The 14,421-nt window shown below is 48.1% G+C and overlaps 1 protein-coding gene across 1 annotated transcript in view; it reads right to left on the bottom strand.

Annotated features, from left to right (window-relative positions):
* The window catches only part of LOC119386420 (uncharacterized), a 254,618-nt gene extending 251,724 nt beyond the window's left edge, over positions 1–2,894 (bottom strand). The window contains exon 1 of the mRNA XM_037653728.1: positions 2,787–2,894. The gene's annotated coding sequence lies outside the window, so the exon portion shown is untranslated. The remainder of the gene's footprint in view (positions 1–2,786) is intronic.
* Between the last annotated feature and the right edge of the window lie 11,527 nt (positions 2,895–14,421).

The following is a 14,421-nucleotide window of genomic DNA, read 5'->3' on the forward strand; positions in this document are numbered from 1 at the left end:
TACCGTTCAATGGCTTGCTGCTATGGTGGGGCCCCATTCTTTTGAGGCACTTGCTACAACTCCATCCCCATCTCCGAAATGGCGCTGTCCAGCAACATCGATTTCACTAAATCGAAATGAAGCTAAACGCCAACTATTTCTTTTTGTTTTCTTTTTGCACGTATGAGGCTAAGAAGTGTGTGCAAGGTGCCGTTCAGTCGGCGTGCGACTTTATTTACATAGTGATCAGAGTTTCCAGATGCTACCGAGCTAACAAGCGAACTATCATCACAAAATGAGCCCCCAAAAAGCGGCGCGACTTTCGCGAAGAAGACAAAAGACATGAAAATATATTACATTTTCTCATTCTTGAAAATATTGAAATCATAATAAAAATATGACTGAAATACGAATAGGAGTCGGGAAAACTATTTTAATTATTTTGTACAGTGAAAATATGCGCATAATATGAAATAAAGCACACATGTACTTTTTAACATTGCCTGCATTCGGCTAAGTTCACGTTTGCCAGTGCATGATTAACGTTACTTATATATTCCCCCCATGTATGTTTGACTTGAACACTCACCTACTCAACATCATCGATAAACGTGCTATTGGTGAACGTAGTAATCACTAAAAACATTATATTTGCTGCAAAAACGCAAATAAGCCCAAAGAACGCGACAAGCGACTGGAAAATTCTGCAAGCGACTCGGCGAAAAAGGAAGCCCAAATCCGCTTATTCTAAGTGGAACTGGCAACTGTGATAGTGATACAAGGACAGCAATAGTTGCCACATCCATGCCGTGCAGCATTGTTCCACAAAGTTCCAGTTATAATTACATTTCCGAGCAGTAGTCCAGCTCACTTCTACTTATTTCACCAGCGACACCCGTATCGAGAAAATTGCTACCTGAAAACTGCGCGCAAGAAAGATACAATTTTGCTTGCTGTGTTTTTTTTTTTCGTGTCGCTTGAACGCTGGCCTGCGATCAATGTGGTGTTGCGACGCAATAAATGTGTCAATAGAAGTAGACATTAAAAAAGGAAAGCAATAGGAATCTACAATAATACCGCGCAGCATTCTTTGTTGGAAACAATCTGTGGACACTATCGGCAAAACCAGTAAAATGTTTACACAAAGGTACGCCAGTGAATAATTAAAACTGCTCTACTTAAAAGAAGTTCATATCACTCTTATTACGGTTACTACTACTACTACTACTGATTTTAATGCCATAGGTAATAATGTAAAATAGATTTCCAAAATTTGAATTCCTTCCGCATGTAAGAAAAAGCAAATTGCTGCTTGCTGTAAAGAGACGTCGAGCAACAGTGAGTAACGCTGTCAAAGCTGATTACAAATACTTTTTTTTTGTTACCGGAATGTAGAGGAGGGGGCACGCATTGCATTGCGCCTGTCGGCGCCCGTCAGATGTCGAGGAAATCACACAATCAACGCACGGGAATCGCGTCCGTATGAGGTCAAGACGTAAGCATTGTGGTGATACTTGGCAACAAAAAGCAACATACCTTCTTAGGGGCCACTCAGTAAAATTTCTGGTATTTCCAAATGTCGCACGAGCGTTGGATGGGCCCATATCGTTATCGTGGAGTTATCGTTGCCGGTGCTCCCTGTATCATGGCCACAGATGCGCCGCATTTCTTGTTGAGAGGACAATGCACCTTCCATAGGCCTCTCTATTCAATGTTTTCTCAGCTACGAGACATGAACGACCTAGTAGATTAGAATAACAGAGAGCTGTGCCAGTCAGTAACTATTCCTTCTAAAAAGATAGGGCGTGCAAACACGGACACTTTCGGTGTCCTGACTTCTTTCTTGTGTCCATGTTTGCACGCCCTATGTTTTTAAAATTACGCAAGACGTCATCAAAATAATGGTGCTTCCGGTGCCCCAATAGCACGTTTACATTGATTACATTAGTTCACTGAAACACCCAATCGAGTTGAACAAATTGCTAGGAATGTCATCGTCACACAAGGCCATCGTCAGGATCGTCTCGACGGCATGCGGAACCACAACGATAATCTGCATCATTTAAGAGGTTCATTTGGTAATAAATACGAAAGCATCCGCATGCTACGCAGCATTGCATTGTCACTTTACGTTCCATAATTTATTATCCCATTTATTCTACTCTGGACAGCAAATGTTGCAAGAAAAAAACGATTCGCTTACTCACTCGTAGAAAAACTGTTCATCGATGGCCCTATGTGGTCAGATGGGGACACAACGGTAAGAAAACTGCTCATGTGATCTATTGTACACCCGTGGACAAAATAAATTGAGTTAACTGAAGGTTTCACTAGCCGCGCTTTTGTACCGACTTCATACTGATGTGCAAACTTTCACGGGCTTCACAGTCAGGACAGACGTCCTGCTCGCTAATTTGTCACGACGCAGTGCGGATAGCGTATGACACCTGCGTTGTCTTTTGCCATGAATGTGTTGGGGCATGTTCATAGATCACGACTGCCGTTTATTTTGAATTCTGTAGCAGCTTGCTATGGGAAGCGCAAACGGCCATTTCGATTAACAACAACCAAATTGAAAAATTAAGTGGTGTTTGACATTGAGTGCCCTGTCTATTATCTTTGCTCTTCCAAGCACCCAGACGAAGCTGAATAAAGGTTTTTGCATTCCATTCCATTCCAAGCGATATGCTCTGCGCGCTCAGTGCAGTTGAGTCGATTTATTGTAACGCCTTACTCTCCTACCCCAGAGACGCGCTGGACGGCGCGTTGGTGTTTCAAAGGCGTACCGAGAAGAGTCAGTCGCTTACCTTGTCCGTCAGCTCAGAAGTTCCTAGCGTTCGCTAGATGAGGCGGCGACTGCAGCCATCGAGCGGGCCCGAGGCTCTAACGAACGGAGGAGCGCTGCGGAACAACGAAGGGGAGAAGGGACGAACGGGAGGAGGTTAGCAGGCGGGAAAAGGCGAAGGGTGGTGGCGTCTGAACCACGCAGAAGACGTGGTGCGCAGAGTGCGTCAAGTGCCGCCATTTTGTTTCCTCAATTCGTTTCCACTCTTCCTGATGAGCGGCGCGTTCGCTTCAAAATTGAAAGCTACTCGCTTGTATGTTATGCCAACTACCAAATGCTTGCATTCAGTAGTAAACAGTAGTGCCGTAAGTCCGCATCGCTTGTTATTATCTAAGCGTCGTCAAAGAAAGTGTGAGGAAAGCAACATTCTCAGGCAATAATAATGTGTTTTAAGAAAACAAAACAAATTGGAGTCAGTGTGCATTTAGCCGAAGATGTTAACAATAATCATGAATAGGCGACTATAGAACGACTAAGAACGGGCAAACGGTTTTTATTCCTGCCTACGCGTCGTATTTCGACATCGCACCTGCGCTATCGATCCATTCTCGCTTCGGGCCACAACCAACAGGTGGACATAAACATCAAAATTGGCGTTTCCATTCAACGCTTTTCGTTACGTTTCTGAACTATATTCAGCCAGGCATTAGGGACATTGAGCCCTCTGTGACACTCGGTTTCCTTTCTCACGATGTGCCCCGCATATTGCACGCATAATGAACTGAATGCGTCCGGTAATCTCGGCTGGAAGCACCAATATGGCGACGCCCCTCTCACTCAGCTGTCCCGTGCGGCAATACCCCGGAGCCTTGGAGTATACGGTGACAACCGATCGATCGCCGCCGGCAAGGCTAGTGGGCGGGGCATGCCGGGAATGCTCCGCCGCGGGACGACGCGCTGTGCCGTCGCTATCTGCGCCACCTGGTGAGCGCGAAAAGGTTAAAAGTCAGTGAAGGGGTACCCACCGGGGAGGCGGAGAGGTGTACGGCTCGAGATGCAGGAGGACGAGGATTTCGAGGAGATTAGGGTGCTTTTATCCCGGAGTTTCTTGGCCACGGACGCACGTCGCTGCGGCGTCTCTTAATGACCCGCTGTGTAGCGCTCATAAGCAAGAGTTGACAAGATTCGTCGTCGCCTGTACAGCCAGTCATATATCACGCAGAATGAGGACGCCGCTGTCACGGTCATTCGCCAGCATTAGAGCGCTGCGCTACATCGCACACCAGGATGTCCACTCTGGAAATTCTAGGATATCGCTTCGCCGAAAAACCACCTTGATGCCATTAGGATAACTATATGACCAATGTTCATTTCAGATGCCTGTTCCTTTTCTATAACGCGACTGCTTCCTACAACATGGTTGCAATGTCTTACAGCTAAAGCTGTTACGAGATTGCAAGAGCCGATTTTGGCGCCATAGTTGTTCGCCGCCGCCGGTGTCTGTAGACAGTAAACCAATTTACACCCTTAAGGGGGTTTTGCTGTGTTTATAACACCCTTAAACCCTAGTAAAAGCGTGTTTTCACGTATCAAAACACCCATACCATAGGGTGTTGCCACTGGCCTAACACCCTTATCATGGGGTATTTCCAATGGCCTAAACACCCTTATCACTGAAAAATGTGAAAAATAAAATCTACCAGTCAGGGAACACGCAATTACAGATGACATCAGCATAGAAGGTGCACGCACGCGCCAAACCGCGCACACAACAGAGCGTATTGTAAAATACCACAGGGACGGAGCGCTCGCGCTACGCAGCCTTACACTGACCATCTGGTATATATATCCATAGTATCTTAAGCCGCCGTTCAGTGCCGGTGGAGATATTCTTGTTCCGTATAAATGAACATTAAACATTAAGAGAATAGGCGTAAATGTATGGTGGGCTTGTAGATAGCCCTAAAAGAGACATATCTTTTAATCTAAACTCGCCTAAGATCCAAGGACATTTTAATCAGCGAGTAACAGTTATCATCTGGCACGCTGTGGGTTTGGCCATGGGTGTTTCGATAACCCATAACACCCTTAACTCCTAAAGGGTGTTTAGTTATATCATTACTCCTTAAAGGCTATTTTGGGGAAGGAAAACACCCTTACACCCTATTTTTTGATAACTTGGTTAGGCAAAAGGTGTTTTACTTGCTTGAAACCCCCTTAAGGGTGCAAAGGGGTATACAGTGTACCCACTATCACGCGAAATAATTAAAAAAAACATGACTGATCCCTCCGTCATAGGAATCGGTATAACACGAAAGTGAAAGGTGTCTTCACAGAAGTAGCGCTTATTGTGTAGTGACATATTAGAGCTTGTACAATGTCTATTCGTGTTTGGCAGCTATAGCACCGTTTGACGCGGATGCACCCATCTTGACAGCATGTCTCTATCGCGACGACTAACGCCCATGATCATGATTAAACCGTCGTGGTAGCTGACGGTGTGAACATATATTTGGACACAGCGAATCGTGAATCCCGCGTAAGGATGATATCATCAAGCTCATAATCAACACTGGTACCCGGTATGCACTTCTTCAAAGCGTACCCTGTATGCACTTCTTCAATTAAGGAGAGAAACGGCACGGTGTGCGCTTTCTAGTAATGAGTCGCCGACGCCTGTGCTCATGCAAACACAACATACACTGCGTTTCAGCAACACGGGAGGTAGAGGTTCGTAGCCTGAGCCGCAAACGCGTGCGTCCCGCTGGCATCTGTCTCGCAGGCGCTGCTCTCGCTCCACCAAGGCACGACATTCGCACGTCGAAATCGCGTCCTTTCAGCAACGCATATTGCAGCAGTTTTGTTAATCGGTGCTCTCGCAATTGAAGCAGTCGGCGGCGGAGAAATCCCGTTGGTGCACGTGGAAGCTGCACTGCTCCGATGAGCCGACGCACTCTAATACGAAGCCAAAGGCAAAGAACGTAACTGCGTCAATGGTGCCTCGGCGACGCCAGCACGGCCAGTCTACCTCTCTGGTATCGAGACGCTTTAACCATGACCTCCGATATCGCGTGCAATCTCGGAGTAAGCGCTAGTAAGTGTCGATCGTGAAGCATTACTTCTTTTCACATCTCACAGACGGCGGCACCGCCCCGCTCCACCCGCCGCGAAAGAGAATGGGAAAGATATAAGGCGCGTACGCGCCGCGTCTACCATCTCCCGAGTTAGCTTATTCGGTAGCGCGTCGGGCGCTTGCCGTCGCGGCCGCAACGTCGTGGGTTCGATTCCCAGCGGGGTATCTTTTCTTGGTTTTTTTCTTTCTCACCCGTTGGCGTCCATTTTATCAACGTAATATCCGTGACGCATGTACTTGGTGGACCCCGGCATAAAACACTTTCGTGTTAAAAAATTAATTCTGGGACCGGATGGGATTCGAGCCCGGCCCTCTGCGTGGCTGTCGAGTATTCTACTACTGAGCCACGCTGGTGCTTCAAACTCCTCCGCAAAAGTACCCTATAGAGGCGCCATGTCGGACAAAGAATTGTTCTAACTTATGTGGTGTAGAGTGGTAGGAGAGTAACATAACAACCCGGCGTCACACAATGCAAATTGCGCAACGAGTAGGTCGTTGAATCCTCCGAAGCCATTACAAAGGGCTCAGCCATAATGTTTCATCGTCATCAGCCACAGCACAAACGAAGTGCACATAAGGCCTTACATATGTGTACCCAAGGGAGACAACGTGCTCGGCAGAAGGTAGGCCCGACGCCCGTGGCTGTTCAAAAAATGGCCGGCCGACTTTGGCAAGTTAGTTCGGGCCGATCTTGTTTTTTGCAAGTGGCCGGGCTGTTCACCGACCATCGGCAGCTGGTCCACCAACGGCGTCGGGCCGACGTGGATGACTCGGCAGTGCCTACTTCGGGCATGACGTGGCCCGAGCACTTGCCAACGATGGCAGAAGCACGGCCAATGCTTTTCTTTGCCGTTATTCACCGCTAAATATACTGAATTTATTTTTGCAAGTATATATTATTTCGACCGTAGAGAGAGTCAGTTTTTTGGGGACAAGCAATATTCAATCCACATTTTTTTTTCCAAATCACAAATCAAATCTTTATTTGTCGGAAGAAAATATACACGCATCGGGGTTAGTATATACAGAAAGAGGTCCCATAGCACAAGTCTGAAAGGGGACCTCCTGTCAGAAAATTGCATGTGTATCAGTACAACAAAATGACAACTGAGAAGTGTATTGATAGTAATCAAAACAACGGAAACATGCAATAAAAAATGCCAGTAAAAGTGGTAACAAAGCTATGAAAAGAACGAAACATACAATAAAAATGGCAGTAGAATCCGGAACAAAATGACGTTAATTAATAATATATAGCTATCGAAACAGCTCCAATGTGCGTGAGTAATAAATGTCGAAATAACGCACACAGTAATGGCTCTAAATGTAAGAGAACACTGATATTGAAATGCAGATGAGTTATGATTGCGAGATAAGATGTTTTTCTTTTTAAAAGCTGCCAATGACAAGTGTTTAGTGTTTAGTGTTGTTGGATTCCAAAATTGAATAGCTGCAAATATGGTAGTATGTTTGCCGTAGTTAATGCGTGCATGTGGGAGTAAAAAGTTGTTATTTGAGGCAAGCCTAGTAGGATTAGAGTTTAACAATTGAAATATCTCCTTTGGCATTTTTATTACGCAATGCTTGGCGCAAACGAAAAGAACTGAAAACATTTTTTGCTGAATTATGCTTCAAATGATGAGAAGTAACAATAACGGAATAGTTTTCCACAAATACGCTTGTTTGCATTGTTAAAGACAACTAAGCCCAATTGTACTTGAGTGTACACATCGTGGCCCCAAAATTGACAAACACAACTGCTGCTGACGCTGTATGAAATATTGGCACGCACCCACGCAAGCGCTTCGATCAATAAAAATCGGACGGATACAAGTGTAATTTTAGAGAACACAACGAATTTTTTTAACGACATTAGTCAAAACAAATGTCCTTCGGTCGAGGTGCCACGCGTGGTGTCAAGGTGACTCTACGCTGATGTCATCCGTTTCTGTCGCCTCCTGTTACGACCGCCATCTCCGGCGCTCGCGCCAGTGGGCCACCTTTTCACGACTTTTCCTACAGTGGACAGACATGCTTCCAGGGAGCTGCTCAGAACAGACACTGCAAGAATAATCTATGTAATAAAACAACTTGTTAACTCATAGTTAGAATAGGAATACAAACAGTTTCCTGGGGAGAAAATGACTGCTGCACAAGCATGCTAAGACGCAAGCATACTAAATCGCTTTTAACACATAAATAACACTGCTATTCTGCAAGATCCTCGACACAGATATCTATTTGTTAATCAAATCACATCACATCACTTCATTTCCTTAAAGACCCCTCAAGGGGGTATTACATAAGGTGTGGGTTTACAGTACAGCCAGGTGAAATTCATTCAGAAAGAAAATTGGTTACATCGTCGAAGAAGGTTGATGGAATAGTAATGGCTGCAATGTTGTGGGAAAGGCCATTCCAATCTGATGCTTCTCGGGGGAAAAATGAAGAGGAAAACGTGACGGTGCGAGCACGTGGGCGTGACACTTGTAGTTCGTGTCCACCACGATGAGGTATGCGGGTAAGGTGAACGATGTAAGGTGGATGGCTGAGATCACTATAAAAGAATTTGTGGAATAAAGACAGCGTGGCAATGCGACGGCGAAGACAGAGATTAGATAAGCCGGATTCTGCTTTCAATGATGATACGCTAGTTTGGTTTTGATAGGTGAAATGGATGAATCTAGCAGCACGGTTTTGGACGGCTTCCAAGGCAAGGCGAGGTAGGACTGGTGAGGGCTCCAGATAACGGATGCGTACACTAGTTTTGGTCTGATGAGCGATTTATAGGCTATTAATATTACGTGCATGGGTGCATGATGAAGGTTGCATTTCAGGAAACCTAGTGTTTTTTGGGCAGATGAAATGATGTTAGTAATATGAGTGCGCCATGGAGGTCATTGCATAGGGTCACCCCCAAATATTTAAACGAGTTAACGGCCTCGACGCCTACACCAGAAATTGAGTACGGGAAGGAAAGGGAATTAGAACGTTGAGGGAAGGTTACAGATTTGCATTTGCTAGGATTGAGAGTCATTAGCCATTGCCATTGGTGGCACCAGTCTCTTACGAGGTGAAAGTCATTTGTAAAGCTTGTTGGACGAGGGGTTCTTTATTAATCACGCAGTCGTCGGCGAACATTCTGATGTTAGCCGATACTGTTAAGGCAAATAATTAATATAAATTAAGAACAAAAGGGTCCCAAGGACGGATCCTTGTGGCACACCTGATGATGCTGGGAGCGGAATAGAGGATTTGTTATTAATAAGGACTGTTTGAGAGCGGTTTGTTAGGAATGCTTTAATCCATTCGAGGATATTGGGATCTATGTTTAAATGGCTAAGCTTTAGTATTAATCTCCCATGTGCTATTTTTTCGAATGCCTTGGCAAAATTTAAAAAGACAGCGTCGGTCTGTACGTTGAGGTCGAGGTTAGCGTGCAAGTCGTGAAGGAAGTTGGCTAGTTGTGTTTCACATGATAGACCTCTACGGAAACCATGCTGTGAGAGGATAAAGAACTGGATCGAGTCTAGATAATTCATTATGTGGGAGTAGATGACGTGTTCCATGACCTTGCATGGTACGCTGGTTAATAAAATGGGTCGGTAGTACAATGGAGAGTTTTTGTGACCGGCTTTGTAGATTGGAAGGACCTTTCCCACTTTCCAGTCCTCGGGTAAGGTGGCAGTGGCAAGCGACTCTGAATATAATAAACATAGATAGGCAGCAGAAATGCACGTAGTGTTTTAAGGAACTTTGACGTGATATCATTTACGCCAGATGATGCGGAAAGTTTAATATTTTCAATCTGAGGATATATACCGCAGGCAGAGAATACAATAGCTGGCATTTTTAATTCAATGAGGGAAGGGTGAAGTAAGAAAGAACAAGGCGCGGACGCCGCCGCCGAAAAACGACGGAGTCGACGATGCGACCAAAGAGTGCTGTGCGAGCCGTTACCATGTGTGGCAGGAGAGGAGAGTCTCTCGCCCGAAGATTCAACGATTCGCAGAATGACTTCCAGTGCTCTTGCAGCGCTCGCAAGCCATTGTCACGCATCTGGAGCAATATTCGTGGCTTGCGTTCGACTCCGCAACAACGGCATCCTTTCGTGGCTTTAGCCCTACATCTAGGCCGCACCCAACTTGAAGTGGCGAATGATTTTTGTACGCGAATCGCTGGTGTGTGTGCCATGTCCGCTTCCGCAGTTCAGAGTTTTTCCTGAGCCCCGGATTCCAGAAATGGACAAAGATTTCACTTTGGAAGAACTTGACGCATCTCTGGCGGCTTCCCGACGATCATCTTCACCAGGACCTGATAGCATCACCTACGCCGCTTTAGCCAACCTTGAACAAGGGGCCAGAAGAAAGCTATTGAGTTATTAAACCACTCATGGCATGCGGGCACTGTTCCCCCGCAATGAAAGATAAGTCGGCTTGTGCCACTACACAAACCAGGAAAGTCACCACTCGATTTGACGTCACTTCGCCCTATTGCCCTGGCAAGTTGCGTTGGGAAAGTCATAGAAAGGATGATACTTCTACGCCTAGAATGGTATCTCGAGCGCTACAATGTGTACCCAGACTGCGTGACGGGCTTTCGGCGATGCAGGTCATCCGTTGACAACGTAATGACCTCACAACTTTTGTCCAGCAGCAAACGTGCCTCAAGCGCATATCACTGGCGCTGTTTCTCCATGTAAAAGGGGCGTACGACAACGTAACATGACGCGATCCTCAAGTCGCTGGAGGCTGTTAGAATTGGCGGTCGGATGTTTCAGTGGATCCGCGATTCTTTGAGGAGAATGTCCTTCTTTGTACAGACAGAAGATGGTCCCACTGCCAACCACTATACTTCCCGTGGCGTCCCACAGGGCGGGGTATTGAGCCCCACTTTTTTTAATCTTTTGATGGTCGGCATTCGTGAGCTTTTGCCAAGTACTGCTCACATATCAATGTATGCTTACGACATATGCCTTTGGTCTTCGGCTGTGACCCGTCTGCAAGTGCGTGCAAGAATCCAGCAGGCTGCCACCTTAACCTGCTCATATCTCCGCAAACAGGGTCTTTCTGTCTCTACCGAGAAATGCGCGCTGGTCGCATTTACACGCAAGGCCATGACACCATATCCTGTTATTATCAACGGCCAAAATGACTCACACCAGAAGAACCATCGTTTCCTAGGTGTGATTATTGACAGGGACCTCTCGTGGAGCGCTCACTGCGCTTACCTGAAGAGAAGACTAATTTCCATCGTTCATATAATGCGGTTCCTCTGCGGGAAAACTTGGGGCACATCGATACGTTCCGTGATTCAGCTGTACAGAGCACTGTTTCTGGGATTTTTACGTTACAGTTTGCCGATGCTGGCCAATACATGCAAGAAGAACATCCGCACCCTCGAAAGTTTGCAAGGCCAGGCACTACGCACGTGCTTAGGATTGCCACGATGCACCTCAACTCACGGGACAATTACGATCGCAAGAGAACATCCGATTCCATAATACGTCACTATCTACAATTTATGAGCTCACATTCGACATCTCTACCGAGTTCCCGGTCCCCACATTGCTGCGTTGCCACTTCAAAGACCGCAAGGCATGTTTTCAAAGATTGTTTCTACTCATAGAGAATGCCTTCCGTCGGGCTTTACTCCAGTAGCAAGACCACTGTCGCCTCGGTGGTGCCTACAACAACCACAGGTACACCTCACCATTCCAGGAATAACGAAGAAGAGCCGTCATTCGACAGTGGCCCTTCGACAGGCGACATTGCCACTACTCGACGAGGAGTATGGCCAAAGGACACACATTTACACCGATGGATCTGTCTTAGCCGACAGCTCCAGAGGTGCTGTTGTCATTCCGGCCTGTCAAGTGACTCTCAAGTTCAGGGTGTCCCACAGGACGACATCAACAGCAGCGGAGCTTGCCGCCTTACGTGCCGCTATCCTTTTTATCGCGGAAGCAAAGCCTCAAAAATGGGCTGTCTTTTGCGACTCTAGGGCATTCCTTCAGAGTCTGCAATCAGCATTAAGACGAAGGGTGCACGAACAGTTAGTGAACGAAATGAGAGAAGCTGTTCACCAAGCTTTATCGAAGGGACACGACGTTGTGTTCCAATGGCTGCCGGGACATTATGGTGTTGTGGGTAACAACCTCGCTGATGATGCTGCCCGGTCCGCCCACGAGGATGCCCAGACAGCCCCAAATACCCTTGTCGAGGACAGACGCTGCAAGGAGTCTTCCTTCGTTCGCTGATACAATGTCGCAAACTTGGTTGATGACCCCAGTTTCTGGAACCATCGCCTATAAGTGCTAAACCCATCGAGGAAGCTCCAAGTTACATCGCACCTCTCCCGCCGTGATGGAACTTTACTGTGCCGCCTGTGGTTAGGAGTTGCTTTCACGAAGGCGTACGCTTTTCGCATAGGAATGGCAGACACCTCCACATGCGACTCGTGCAATAGCGACGAAACGATAGAGCATCTATTGTGTTTCTGTGAACGCTTCGTCAATGAACACAACGCTCTGCGCAATGAGCTGAACAAGCTAGACGATAGACCGTTTTCCGAAGAGAAGATCCTCGGATCGTGGCCCTACGCATCACAGGCCAGTAAAGCGACGCGACCATTGCTGCTATTTTTAAGATCGACTGCTTTAAGCGACCGCTTTTAGGCATTCAATGGACAGGAGCATAAGTACCCTGAGAGTGCCTTCTTCCCTCTTCTTTCTTTTATTTAATTCCTTCATCTCTTTCCCCCAGTGTAGGATAGCAAACCGGACGCGCGTCTGGTTAAACTCCCTGCCTTTCATTCATTTCCTTCCTCCTCCTCTCGCCCGAAAGTGTCAGTGAAGAACAAGCGCGCCCATAGAGGAGGGGAAACTACGTTGATGACGACATTGCGCTATACGCGAGTGGGCCTACCTCGCGTGGCCGACAAGTGCGCGCCAGTGTCCAGCGCTACATCGACGCGGTAGACGACTCCGTTGGTGGCATCGGGCTGGAGCTCTCCGCCGAAAAAACCGAGGCACTGCTCGTGCACCCGAGCCCGGTGGCACGGTACGAGGAGGAGGAGGAGGAGGAGGAAGGAATTGAAGGAAAGGCAGGGAGGTTAACCAGACGCGCGTCCGGTTTGCTACCCTACGCTGGGGGGAAGGGATGAAGGGATTAAAAGAAAGAAAGAAGAGGGAAGAAGGCACTGTCAGGGTACATATGCACCTGTCCATTGAATGCCTACAAGCGGTCGGTTAAGCCGGTCGATTTTAAAAACAGCAGTAATGCTCGCGTCGCTTTGCTGGCCTGCGATGCGTAGGGCCAAAATTTTCGAGGTGCCAAAATTTTCGCTTCGAGGCTGTAAACTCCCTTGGCAGTGCAGGGTACGGTACCTCGGCCTCACCATCGACAATCGGCTGAGCTGGAGGCCTGCCATCGCAGATATCCGTTAGGGATCGCGAGGCATCGCTCGAGTTGCTTCCGGTGTACTCGCCGGTGGCACGGGCTGCTCCCTTGACCTCGCGATGCGCCTATACAATACTGTTGCCATGGCCAGGGCGCTCTACGGTGTGGAGCTTGTCGCGCTCAAACCCCTGCACTAGGAAGCACTTGATGCCGACCACCGCAGAGTCATACGCCGCATCTTTGCGCTGCCGCGCGCCTCGAAAGTGGGTCCCACCTTGGCAGAGACGAGTCAGCTCCCAACCTCACTCCGAGCCAAGGCCGGCGCTTTGCGGCACATTCATCGGATGCACCAGATGAGGCAGGGACAGCAAATGGCCATCCGGCTACTCTCTCGTCCCAACTGTGGCATGGGTCGGTGCGCCCTCGAGTACGCCGCACTTGTACCGGAGCTACCACACTGTGACTGGCTCCCCATCCCACCACACCGGGAGCGCGGCCTGACGATAGCGACCACTGTTTCCGGCGTGAGATCCAAGAAGCGGACTCCACGATGTGCGCTTCAACAAGAGACTGCCGCCGTGATTGCCGAGCACCTTTCCGGCCGCGTCCTTGTTTACACCGATGGATCGGTTACAGCGGAAGGCTCAGCGGCCGCAGCTTGTGTTGTTCCCTCCCTCGAAGTCGTCGGGAAGTGCCGGCTTCCATTTTTCGCGTCATCAACGACTGCCGAGCTCTACCTAGTAGCCACTAGACCTAGCAGCCAATATATATTACTGGCCGAGTTCGTGCCGCCGGCGGCGGGAGTCCTGTCTGACTCGCGCGCCGCACTTCTCGCACTCGCGCGAGGGGAGCGGGGAGCCTTCATCGCGCAACGCTTGTTTCGTAAGTTCACGGTCACCCAGAACAGCAGCTCCGATTTCGCCTCAGTGGGTCCCTTCAACTATGGCGTACACGGCAACGAGGCGGCCGACGCTCTCACCATCGCCATAGAGGCTCACGATCCCCGCACGCCTGTCACTTCCTTCGTGCGTGCCAGCGATGTGGCTCCACTCCTCATTGGGCATAGTAAAAAACAGCGCGAAACCACAAGGACGAGACAGAAGAAACGGGACCAGCACTTCTGT

The sequence above is a fragment of the Rhipicephalus sanguineus genome, chromosome 3, assembly GCF_013339695.2.
Source record: "Rhipicephalus sanguineus isolate Rsan-2018 chromosome 3, BIME_Rsan_1.4, whole genome shotgun sequence".
NCBI lineage: Eukaryota > Metazoa > Arthropoda > Arachnida > Ixodida > Ixodidae > Rhipicephalus > Rhipicephalus sanguineus.